At 36.8% G+C, this 12,494-nt stretch overlaps 1 pseudogene; it reads right to left on the bottom strand.

Annotated features, from left to right (window-relative positions):
* Positions 1 to 6,202: 6,202 nt before the first annotated feature.
* Positions 6,203 to 7,804, bottom strand: LOC149249321 (pentatricopeptide repeat-containing protein At1g20230 pseudogene; annotated as a pseudogene).
* Positions 7,805 to 12,494: the final 4,690 nt, after the last annotated feature.

Raw genomic sequence — 12,494 nt, 5'->3', positions numbered from 1 at the left:
GAATAAGATTTTTTTATAAGCAACAAGTGTCGAGATTAAAACCCAATAAGAAACACCTAGCAAGCAGTGCTAGTGAAAAAATTGGCTTAACTGCACAAAATTGATGACCACCATTAGCGAATGGAGTGCCAAAACCCTACCCCTTAGAAAGATATGAAGATGAAATGCCCTTGATAGGGTGTAATACGATTGAAGGTAACTCTAAACTAGCCCACTACATTGTCGTGCAAAAGATATCGAATGGAAAAGTCATGGGTCTAGACTCATATAACTTTTGGGGTACAAGTGGCAAGAATGGTGATAGGGTAACACTAACTGTTACTATTCAAAAAGTCATTCATCTATATCAATCTTATGGAGGTGCCCCACTATTTGCGGTTTGCCCTACTAATTTCTCTAGTGATGAACTTGCCCCAACTTTGAAAAAGAACCCATCTCCTATGATTTTAATTTTTGCAAGATATAACATAGTTGAATGAATAGCATGCACTGTCATCAATCTTGTCAAGACCTAGAGGAGAAGCTTTTCAACCAAGCTCGTCATCAACCCAAATCAACCCCAAAAGCACGAACAGAGTCAATGGCCATTACAGACGCATAGACAAAGTCAATCACCATTCTAGAAACACCACCAATGGAATCAGTGCCAACAAAGTTAGTCCTAGTGGCACCAACATCACCACCAAGCACTCACCTAGCACAACCTTCAACACTGTTTTTTGTAAATTTTGGCATTCCAAAAATTTTGTAATTTTTTATAATTCCAATCCCTCTTTTTCAAGAGGGCAAGTATTTGATGGTGAAAGAAATGTTGGAGAACCTAATTGACTAGTCGACTAGGCCAGGAAATCAACCATTGTAAATTGTTGGTCAACTATGTTGATTTGGGGTAGCATCGGATGTGCTCTAGCCACGAAAATTGTTGGAGAGGCTAAAGCACATGAGATCCCCAATACCCAAAAAGGGTTTGGGCATATTCTAAACAGTTTGGGAGATATTAAAATAATTAATATTTTTAATGGAGTCCCTAAGTCTAAATTAAACTTAGGGAAAATAAAATATTAATGTGAATTAATATAAAGCTGTGTTAGAATGGTCCAAAAGTCACGGATTAAGCCAGATCTAATTTTAACCATTGATTAGGGACTTAATATCGGCCGTTGAATTGTCAACGACAAAAGTATAAGAGAAGGCTTGAGGGTCACTTGGAGAACACATCAAAAGATCAAGATTTCGACTTTCTGGGGCTGGGTTTGTTGAAAAAGTTGAGAGAGTGATCAGAGTTGCCGCTAAGGGCTAGTGAATACAGAAGCAGAGAGGCAGAGATAGCACTGAGAGGATCAACGAAATAGCAGAAGAGAGGGATGCAGAACCAGCCAAGGGTTCACGCAGAGCCAGCGAGGGTTCACGCAGAGCCAGCGAGGGCTCACGCAGAGCCAGCGACGAGCTGCGCAGTGCCTCAGAGGGCCAACGTGAGTGATGCAGAAGCCCAGAGGACTGACGCAGTCCCTCCAAAGGCTGACGCAGGCCAGGCCAGAGTGACAATGGGCTAACGCTGGGCCAAGAAGGGTTGACGCAATCCCCAGAGGCTGACGCTAGGGTTTCGTGGGGCAGACTGGCGCTGTAGAGTTGTCGGAGTGTTTATCCGGGGTTTTAGCGAGAATATCTGCGTCTGAGTAGAGAGGTACTATTGCCGAGATTTTTCTTTCTTGGGTGAACCAGTTTTGGCACCCAGATTGTATTTTGAAACTGTGTAATAAATCAAACCCTCAGATAGCTGCATTGGTTTTCCCGCATTGGGTTTTTCCGGGGACATTAATCCATAAACAACGGTGTCACTTGTGTGCTTGTTTCTGTTTCCTTCAGTTGATGATCTGTAATGTGTTGAGCATGTACTTGTATTTATTTCCAGTATTTACATGGTAAATAACTTGTTAAGTAATAGAACAAGTAGGTTGGAATAAATCAGTAAAGTACATGAAGAGTTTCTTACAGGTTAGACTTAGAAATTCCAACATGGTATCAAAGCGTCGTTACAGATCACAGGAGAACTGAGGATATCAGCCGAGCAAAGTAGTAACAACAGAAAACAGTTGTCATGATTGACAGAAGTTGTTCCTAACAGAGAAGCAACAAGGAAGGGGTGACGTAGTGCCTGCGTCATCAAGTTCGAGCCAAGAAGAGGCAGCGCAGAGGCTAAGGGAGGCAAAGACAGGCTCACGTAGAGCCACGCAGAGGCCAGGAGGGCTGACACAGTTGACTGAGGAAGCTGATTTGCCAGTGCCGAGATTGTGCAGAGCCTAGGAGCTCTAACCTTCAGTTTGTTGGGGTTTAGGAGGCTGTGGGTAAGTTGCAGAGTGGAGCTGGTGGGGTACTGTAGTCAAAACAATACCTAACAGGGCAAGGCCAAGGAGGAGGGAGTTGCTACCAAGGATTTCTAGCTGAGAAATCTGGATCAGTGGTGCAGCTGCACTAACGATCGAAGTGGGGGCATCTCGACATTGGTAGAAGGGTTTCCATGAGGAAAATCGAAACTCAGAGGGAGTCACACAAAGAACTTCCAGGAGGGAAGTAGAGGAGCGGTGAAATGGCAGTGAACGGGGTAAGAGACCAGGATAGACTGGATGGAGCCTCAAACTTCGTAATCTGGAAGGCCAAAATCCTATCCATTTTAGACAGGAATCGTGTCAAGCACTTCACCTTGAAGACGATAGCTATCCTAGTTGACCTAGCTAATAATGACAAGTACAAAGAGGCAATGGCGAGAGCTAAGAGCATCATTCTTAATGAGGTCAAGGACCATGTAGTACCACATATTACCGAAAAGGACACGGAAAATGAGATGTGGGAGGCCCTAAAGAAATTGTACTAGCATACTTTTGTGCAGAGAAGGATGTTACTAGAAAATCAACTGCGATCATACCATATGCAGAAGGGAGAACAGATCGACCCCTTCCTTGGTCGATTGAAGGAGATCCGGGATCAGCTGACTTCCATAGGGGCCACGCCGGATCAAGATTTGATGGTGAGAACAGCCCTGAACGCAGTCTCAGAAGGCTGGGAGGTGTTTGTCCAAAGCATACTGGGCAGGGCGACCCTTCCAAATTGGGAGGAAATGTGGGTTCCTCTTCGCCAAGAAGAGATCAGAACGTTGAGCAAGGTGGGAAGTAGCGGCAAGGGGATCAGAATCAAGAAGGAGGAGGAGGTGGATGCTGCCCTAGCATCTAAGGGAAAGCAAGAGAAATGGAAGAAGAAGGACCTCTCCAAGGTCAAATGCTTCCACTATGGGGAGTTGGGTCATTATGCGACCTAGTATCCAAGGAAGAAGAGCAAGGGAGAGGCCTCCAAGACCAAGGCTGCGCCAGCAAGGGCAGAGAAGGAAGTGGAAACAGACGATGACTGTGCCATGAGTGTACACACACCACTTGAGCGGAAGTGGGGAGACATCAAGTTGTAGTCAGATGGATTACATGCGATGAGGGGCAGGATCCTTAAGGTACCCAACCTCTTAGATTATACCTGGCTACGGAAGCCCCGAAGAGAAGTAGCAGTACTAGCGAGTGTCAGTAGAGACGGATGTAGATGGAGCGACAGAGGGAGCTACGTGCAGGATTCCCAAGACAGTGTGAGGTAGTAGTGCGAGAAGCACAGGAATGTTGCACCAGTACAAGATGGCACAGAGAGATGTGCAGCAGTGCGAGATGCATGGAGTTGTCGCAGCAGCGCAGAGGTCAGAGAGGGAGCACTTGTCAGCGACAGAGGGAGTTTCAACATCGAGGGTATCTCTAGCCTGATAGAGATGTCAGAGTTGGGAGATCAATTACTTACTTCTCAGTAACTGGGTTGCAGTGCAGTAGTTAGCAGTGACAGTGCTATGGGCAGCACGCTGCAACAAGATGAGAGGGAGTTGTAGTACAGATTCAGCAGTGGCAATGGCAGTGGCAGGGCCATGGGTAGCAGTACAAGATGCAACAGTGCAGAGGATGTTGGGCAGCAAGCCTAGCATCAGCACAGGGACCGATGTGGGATGATCAGGGTGATACACAATGAGGAGTATTATTAGAGCACGGTCCTCGCTAAGAGGGAGTGTTGATTTGGGGTAGCATTAGATGTGCTCTAGCCACAAAAATTGGTGGAGAGGCTAAAGCACATGAGATCTTCAATACCCAGAAAGGGTTTGGGCAGATTCTAAACAGTTTGGGAGATATTAAAATAATTAATATTTTTAATGGAGTCCCTAAGTCTAAACTTAGGGAAAATAAAATATTAATGTGAATTAATATAAAACTGTGTTAGAATGGTCCAAAAGTCACAAATCAAGCCAGATCTAATTTTAGCCGTTGATTAGGGACTTAATCTCGACCGTTGAATTGTCAACGAGAAAAGTATAAGAGGAGGCTTGAGGGTCACTTGGAGAACACACCAAGAGATCAAGATTTCGACTTTCTGGGGCTGGGTTTGCTGAGAAAGTTGAGAGAGTGATTAGAGTTGCAGCTGAGGGGAAATGAATACAGAAGTAGAGAGGCAAAAATAGCATTGGGAGGATCAACGCAGTACTCGGAGAGATGGATGCAGAACGAGCCAAGGGTTCACGCAGAACCAGCCAGGGCTCACGTAGAGGCAGCCAGGAGCTACGCAGTGCCTTAGAGGGCCAGCGTGAGTGACACAGAGGGCTAGAGGACTGATGCAATGCCTCCAAAGGCTGACACAGGCCAAGCCAGAGTGATGTTGGGCTAATGCTAGGCCAGGAAGGGCTGACACAGTCCCTAGAGGCTAACGCTAGGGTTTTGTGGGGAGGATTGGAGCTGTAGAGTTGTCGGAGTGTTTATCCGGGGTTTCAGCCGAAATATTTGCTTCCGAGTAGAGAGGTACTACTGCCGAGATTTTCTCTATTGGGTGAGCCAGTTTTAGCACCCAGATTGTATTCTAAAACTGCTTAATAAATCAAACCCTCAGATAGTTGCACCAGTTTTCCCGCATTGGGTTTTTCTAGGGACATTAGTCCAAAAACAACGGTGTCACTTGTGTGCTTGTTTCTGTTTCCTTCAATAGATGATCTGTAATGTGTTGAGCATGTACTTGTATTTATTTCCAGTATTTACATGGTAAGTAACTTGTTAATTAACAAAACAAGTAGGTAGGAGTAAATCAGTAAAGTACATGAAGGGTTTCTAACTGGTTAGACTTAGAAATTCCAACAGACTATAGAGAGAAGTTAATTATGTAGTTGAGTCAATTGACCAACCAGCATAGTTAGAACAGTTGTAACTACTTGCTAACTTAATCAATGTATAAATATATGTGATCGTAGATATAAGAAAGGAGGAAAATGGTACTTGGTCTCATATAATAAAAGACTACATATTGCAGATTCCACTACACTCTCTCTCTCTATATATATGCTTGTATATTGTTGTAGATTATTTTCTATAAATTACACTGTATATGACCTACTAGTAACTCCCTTGTGTACTTCCAGATTACAAGATGAAGCTTGGCTTGTATAGAGAAAGAGGAGGAAGAAAAATAACAGGACGTGCAAAATAACAAGCTTAGAATACGCACCAATTGGTTTTGGCTGGTATTTATATAGAGTTCTCTGGCCATTGTATTTTGTATCTCTGCAGCCTTTTGCTTTTCTGTTTGAATAGAAAATTATGACCGTATCTTGACTACAAAATTTGTCATCTACCAATGTTCCAAATTAAATGTTTTACAAAGTCGTTCCTTCTGAATCTGTGTTGTTTCGTCAAGCAACATCTAGGGAACATTAGTGACATGGAACTGTTGACTCAGGTTTTGGAAGTAGCCATGAATTATTACTTTCAACTTCATATCCCGACTCTGCATTGTAGAATAAACCAACACTAGTCCTCTGCTAACCTTGAAAAACAACTGTGATTGTTGCAATGAAAGCTTCTACTTTGAGTGATAAAAGAAGGGTATGATATACTCTGTGTTTTTCACAAGCCGATGGCTACTACTGGTGTCATGACATACATGCAACAACCAAAAAGTATGGTCAATTGTACTCACATTGGGTTCAGGGGATCCTCCATCACCCTATGAGTTTTTATTACCAATTACAATGTTTTCCCCTGCAATTAAAATCATCAATAATCCCCACAAAAACACAGTCCATTCCTGAAATGATGAAACCGGTTTGCATCCCTAACAAAAATACCTCTGCCAACAATTCTGGTTACGTAATTAATAAAACCATGGCAATCGGCACATACACGAAGATTTTGATAACCCGAATGGGTGAACCAGGGCATGCATTGATAAGTTCAAATGCAACAGCCAGCTTCTCACTGTGGCCACATAACATATCCTCCTTTTCTTCCTCTTCTATATCACGAAGTACAATGTTTGTGTCAAGCAAATACCCTGCTTCCTTCATTTGTCCAGCCAAACTCTCTAAAGTTGCATATATTTTCTGCTTTTCTGGATGTGATCCCCTACAAGGAATGCATGTACCTTGTTATTAATCTCAATCCAGCTGTCTGCTGGGCTCTTTTTAATCCTCTTTCGTCCATCTTCCTTCTCAACTTTGCTACATCACACACCTTCCAGCTGCAGCATAGATAGTAGACAGCAACACACAGTTTCCAGTATTTTCAGGATCCAGCTCAGAAAGGTGTTTGGCTGCAAATTCTCCAAGTTCGACATTGCAATGGATTCTGCACGCACTAAGCAAGGCCCCCCAGATATAAGCATCTGGTTTCAATGGCATCCTAATGATGAAGTCCCGCGCCTTGTCCAGGCAACCAGAGCGGCCAAGAAGGTCAACAATGCAGGCATAGTGTTCCAGGCTGGGCACGAGCTGATAATCATTAGTAATGTTATCAAAGTATTGCAGTCCCTCATCCAACAGGCCTGCATGGCCGCATGCTGACAGAACCGCGGTGAAGGTGACATGATTTGGCATTATACCCGCCTCTTTCATTTGATGGAAGAGTGCAAGAGCATCCTCAGCATAACCATTTTTTGCATAACCCGCAATCATGGCACTCCATGATACAACATTCCTTTGAGGCATTTCGTCAAACACTTGGCGTGCATCCTCTACACCACCGCATTTTGCATACATATCAACAAGTGCTGATGCAGTGTAAAGATCCGACTCGAACCCATTCCCAAATACGTGTGCATGAATCTCCCTACCCTGTTCCAAAGCCACCGAGTTAGCACATGCGGGGAGAACACTTACAATGGTTACTGGATCCGGCCTCACACCTGCCAATTGCATTCGACAAAACAGCTTCATTGCCTCATCACCACGGCCATTCTGCGCACAACACATGATCGCAGTATTCCATGAGAATAGATCACCTGCAATCCCATCCAATTGCATTTGTCTAAACATCTGCAAAGCCTCACTCCCCTGACCACCATGGGCATAACCAGAAATCAGAGCATTCCACGAGACGACATTTCTGCGGCACATTTTGTCAAACATATTGCGTGCATCCTCCAAATTCCCACATTTTGCATAAAGATCAACCAGGCAACTACCCACAAAAACATCAGATTCAAATCCACTTTGAATGGCATATGCATGCAGCTCCTTGCCATGATCAAGCGTCCCCAAATTAGCACAAGCTGGAAGTACGCTGGCAATTGAGAAAGCGCAAGGTTTTATGCCTACCTTCTGCATTTGGCGGAAAACTCCCACAGCCACCTCACAAGCTCCATTTTTGGCAGATTCCCCATTCATGGCAGTCCATGAAAACATATTGTGTGTTTGCATTCTGTTCAGAACTAAGCGTGCGTCCCTCAGACAACCGCATTTGGCATACATGATCACGAGTTTGGTTTCAACACATGTATTTGGGTTGGTTCCAGTTTTAATCATGTGGGCATGGACCAGCTTTCCTTCTATAATGGATGTGCTTTTGGAAGAAGAATTGAAGAGAAAACAATAGATTTCTAGGTCAACCTGTGTGTCTGGACGCTGCAGGATGGCCAGCGCCTATTTGAATCCATGGCCCTCGTCCGATATGAAGGTTGCATGCTTCCTGAGCCCAGCAAACCAGATAACATTAACCGAGTGTTACTTTTTGGCGTTAGGAGAGTGAGAGTCCTTGCAACATTCATATTTGAACGTGTTTTTATATATCCCAAACATTCAAGGGGTAAGGGATACAGTGATAGGTTGGATTCCCAAAGCAATCTTTTCATATTTCATTATAAATTTTATTGCCCGGCTATGGAGGCTATGGAAGATATGCTGTAAACTTTATAGGGATCTGGATATTCAACTAACAAAAGATCATATAATTAAGTTGGAGTGTTTTTGGCATGAATTTGGTATGAATCATGATCAAAAAGTTTGTCATTTTGTGAAGTTTTTGTTTTCAAATAGTTCAAAAAGACCTACCAATTTTGAGGTCAGGTGACTATTAATATTTTTATGGGCAAGATACTTCATGATGAAATGTTATTCCCTTTCTGCTCTTTTTTTCATAAAAGATAAGTTGTCTTTTTTCACTTTTCTTTAGGAACTATTCATCTCCCTATTTCACATCTAAAATGATGGGATCTGGTCTTTAGTTGTGCTATTAAAATCTTAGCATTTCTTTTGATTACGGCATTTAAATAGGTCTTTTCATTATGCGACCATGTTGGGTTGAAATTGTTGACATATATCATTTTTTAATGACCAACCTATTTTTGCCAAATAGCCGTCCTGAATTTTTCAAGTACCCAACTTTTTATTTCCACTTTAAAATTAGGTTCTGCCAATTGATTGATATGCATTTTGATCCGATTAAATTACATATAAAAAAATAAATAAAATAGTCAATTTATTCTTCATGGTTTGTGGACTTTTTTATAATAATATTCTTATGTTATATATATATATATATATATATATTAAAATAGTCAATTTATTGTTCTCCTTATTGTGTGGGTTCTTTTTCTAATATATATAAAACCAATTTGGATGCATTTTAATTTCGAATGTATTAAGTGCTTAAAAGAATTAAATCTCTTTTTTCTATTAAAAAAAAAAAAGTTTATTTCGAATCTATCATATGCATAGAAGGATCAAATCTCTTTTCAGTATAAAAAAAAGTTTATTATGGATTTATCAAGTGCTTAGAGGGATCAATTCTCTTTCACTCTAAAAAAGGTTTGCACCTCAAGAAATTTGATCCCTCTTCACTCTTGGTAGATCCAAAGTTAAGATGAATGTACACTGAAATTAATAGCTCACCAGCATAGATCCATAACTCACCAACATAGATCCATCTTAAGTAGGGATCTAACATGAGCCAAGAGGGATCAATTTCTTCACGTGACAATGTGTTATTTTTCAATGTTTAAATTGTATTGTGAATGTTAAATAGAGTATATATAGGACCAAATAAATGTTTCAACTATAAAAACTTAAATTTCCATGATATATAGATAAAAAAAATTAAATGATATATAATATATGCACAATTGACATTAAAATATTTTACATAACATGTACATGCAGACATTTTATGATGCAAATTAAAATGGTTTTTTATTATTAACATATTTTTAAGTATATGTCAATATTAATTAGTATTAAAATATTTTTCAATTTAGAACATAATTTTTAACTTTTATTTTTATTTTAAAGGGGATACTGGGTTGTAGAATGAGCCTCTCGGCTCAACAAGTTAATATTCTCTATCCCTAATAATAATTTAAAAATATATAATATTAAAAGATTATATTTTTAGGACATTTATTTTTAAATCTTATTATTTAGAATCACATTTCATTAAATTAAATTATTATTATTAATAAATTTACAACCTCCTTAACCATTTAAATTATTATTCTTCATTTCTAAACATTCAAACTTTTCAACAACACTTTTTGGTTAAATAATGGATACTCAAATCTTTTTCTTTTTCATGATTCTAATTCTTGTTATTTAAAATTGGTAATGCAATTAAATTTACAGTTATTTTATAAAAACAAAATATAATTATTTTTAATAATTTGTTGATAGTAAATAAATTAGCATAGATCCAACTTATCTCTCGACATGTAAATCTAAAACTTAAAGGTTTGCACATTCGAAGATTTGATTCCTCTCTCGAGTTAAGATATATCTATGCTAATTTTGAACAACACACTAATAAAATGTTTTAACACACTCTCTCTTTGAGCTCCTTATTAAATGAAATCTCTATCATACCTTGAACTGGACTATATATATATATATATATATATAGTTTGAGTGGGCCTAATGGTTAAGAGCATGTGTTTCCTCTTAAGAGGTCATAGGTTCAAAACCAGAGGGGGGTAGAGTATGTATGCCTTTGTAGACTTAACAAGCAGTCAAATCGTTGTGCAGAGGTGGGTCTCTTGTCCCACAAACAAGGGGGTCTCATACACTAGGTGGGTCCCTTGTCCCACAATCAAGGGGGTCTCATACACTAATTTGGTGTCCTGTTTGGTCATGACCTTATAAATGGATATATATATATATATATATATATATATATATATATATATATATATATATATATATATAATCTTATTATCCTTCACAATAAAAAGTGACAATTATTTTATTTTTATATTATAAAGTTGATATAAAACTATGTTATTTATAGTATTTTTTATTATTAATATATTTCTATTTTAAATGTTACATTTCAACTGAATATAAAATAAATTACACATCATGTAACATTAATAACATTATTTGTAAATGTTATTTGTCAACGCCATATTAAGTAGTCATGGAATTACATATCTCCCTTATACTAAAATCTAAATTATTGTTTTTACTTTCAATTTTGATGTAAAATGAAGATAGAAATTGAAATATTTTATTTGTGGCAGACATTGATTTTTTTAATTTGTTAACCTAAGTATTATTTTATTATTTTTAACTTAACATTATGTGACAACCTCATCTCCCTTATAGTGGTTGTAGAGCGCTTCTTTGTCCAATTACACATAATGTAGTATCAATAATATTAATTGTACATTATAGAGTTGAGGCTTCTGTGATCCATATCAAGTTTGTGAGAGATTTTTCGGTGAAAATCACATGAAATACCATTTTTCGACGCATTTCGAACCAACCAGTGTGGTTCATCATCAGATTGTACATGTCATTTGTCACCTCCATATTAAGTATTTTTGAATTTGTTAATCTGAATATTATTTTGTTATTTTTAAATTGACATCATGTGACAACACTTCCTCATAATGGGTTGTAATAAAAAAAATGTCTTAATTATAAGACATTTAAATTTTCACTTGGTTTGTGTAGTATTATTTTTGTTGGTATTATTACTTTTTAAAACATTACATAACTTTGAATTAAAAAGAACTTATTAATGGAATAATTTCTCTCTCTTTCTCTCTCTCTCTCTATATATATATCTTATTTATAACTCACATTAAACTTTTTAATTTATCCCTCGTAATGAAAAGTGAAAATATAAGAAATTTTTTAATTTTAATTATTTTATTTTTAAATTTATAAAATTGATATAAAATTATGTTATTTATAACTAATAGTAAAATATGTTTTTGTTATTAATATATTTTTGTTTTAAATGTTATATGTCTAGTGAATATAGAATAAATTACACATCATGTACTCTCAATAATATTATTTGTATATGACATTTATCGACTCCATTTTAAGTAGTAAAGGAATTATATATCTCCCTCATACTAAAATCTAAATTAATTTATTTTTAGTTTCAATTACTTTATCTCTCTATATAAATGGAAATTGGAATATTTTATTTATGGCTAACTTAATTTTTTTATTAGTACTTTTGAATTTGTTAATGTAAATATCATTTTATTATTTTTGAATTAATGTTAGATGACGACATCCACGTAGAGTGTCAATTGACCCAATAAATAAAATGATAAGTTTCATTCCTATCCAATGTTTTTAATCTTAAATGATTTTTTATATGAAAATATAAATTTTAATTAAATAAAAATATTTTAATATTTTAGTCCAAAATTTAAAATATATTTGTATTATAAATATTCAATAATAATAAAAATGTTGGGAAATTTATAAATTTTACCATTTATAGCCATAAAAAATTATTAATTATTTTTATAACCAAACAAATTAATGTGCAGTTCCATTCCTATCAAATGTTTTTAATCTTAAATGATTTTTTTATGAAAATATAAATTTTAATTAAATAAAAATATTCAAAATATTTTAATATTTTGGTTTAAAATATAAAATATATTTGTATTATTAATATTCAATAATAATAAAAAGGTTTTTTAATCTTAAATGATTTTTTATATGAAAATATAAATTTTAATTGAATAAAAATATTTTAATATTTTGGTTTAAAATATAAAATATATTTATATTATAAATATTCAATAATAATAAAAATGTTAGGAAATTTATAATTTTTACTATTTATAACAAATTATTTAAAAATATTATTAATTATTTTGATAATAAAATAAATTAATGTTAATGGTGATTGAAGTAAAGTGAA

This window comes from Pinus tabuliformis, chromosome 7, assembly GCF_031772625.1.
Source record: "Pinus tabuliformis cultivar Carrire ecotype Pingquan chromosome 7, CPIR1, whole genome shotgun sequence".
Taxonomy (NCBI): Eukaryota; Viridiplantae; Streptophyta; class Pinopsida; order Pinales; family Pinaceae; genus Pinus; species Pinus tabuliformis.
The sequence above is the reverse complement of the archived record's forward strand: the minus strand, read 5'-3'. Positions and strand labels throughout refer to the sequence as shown.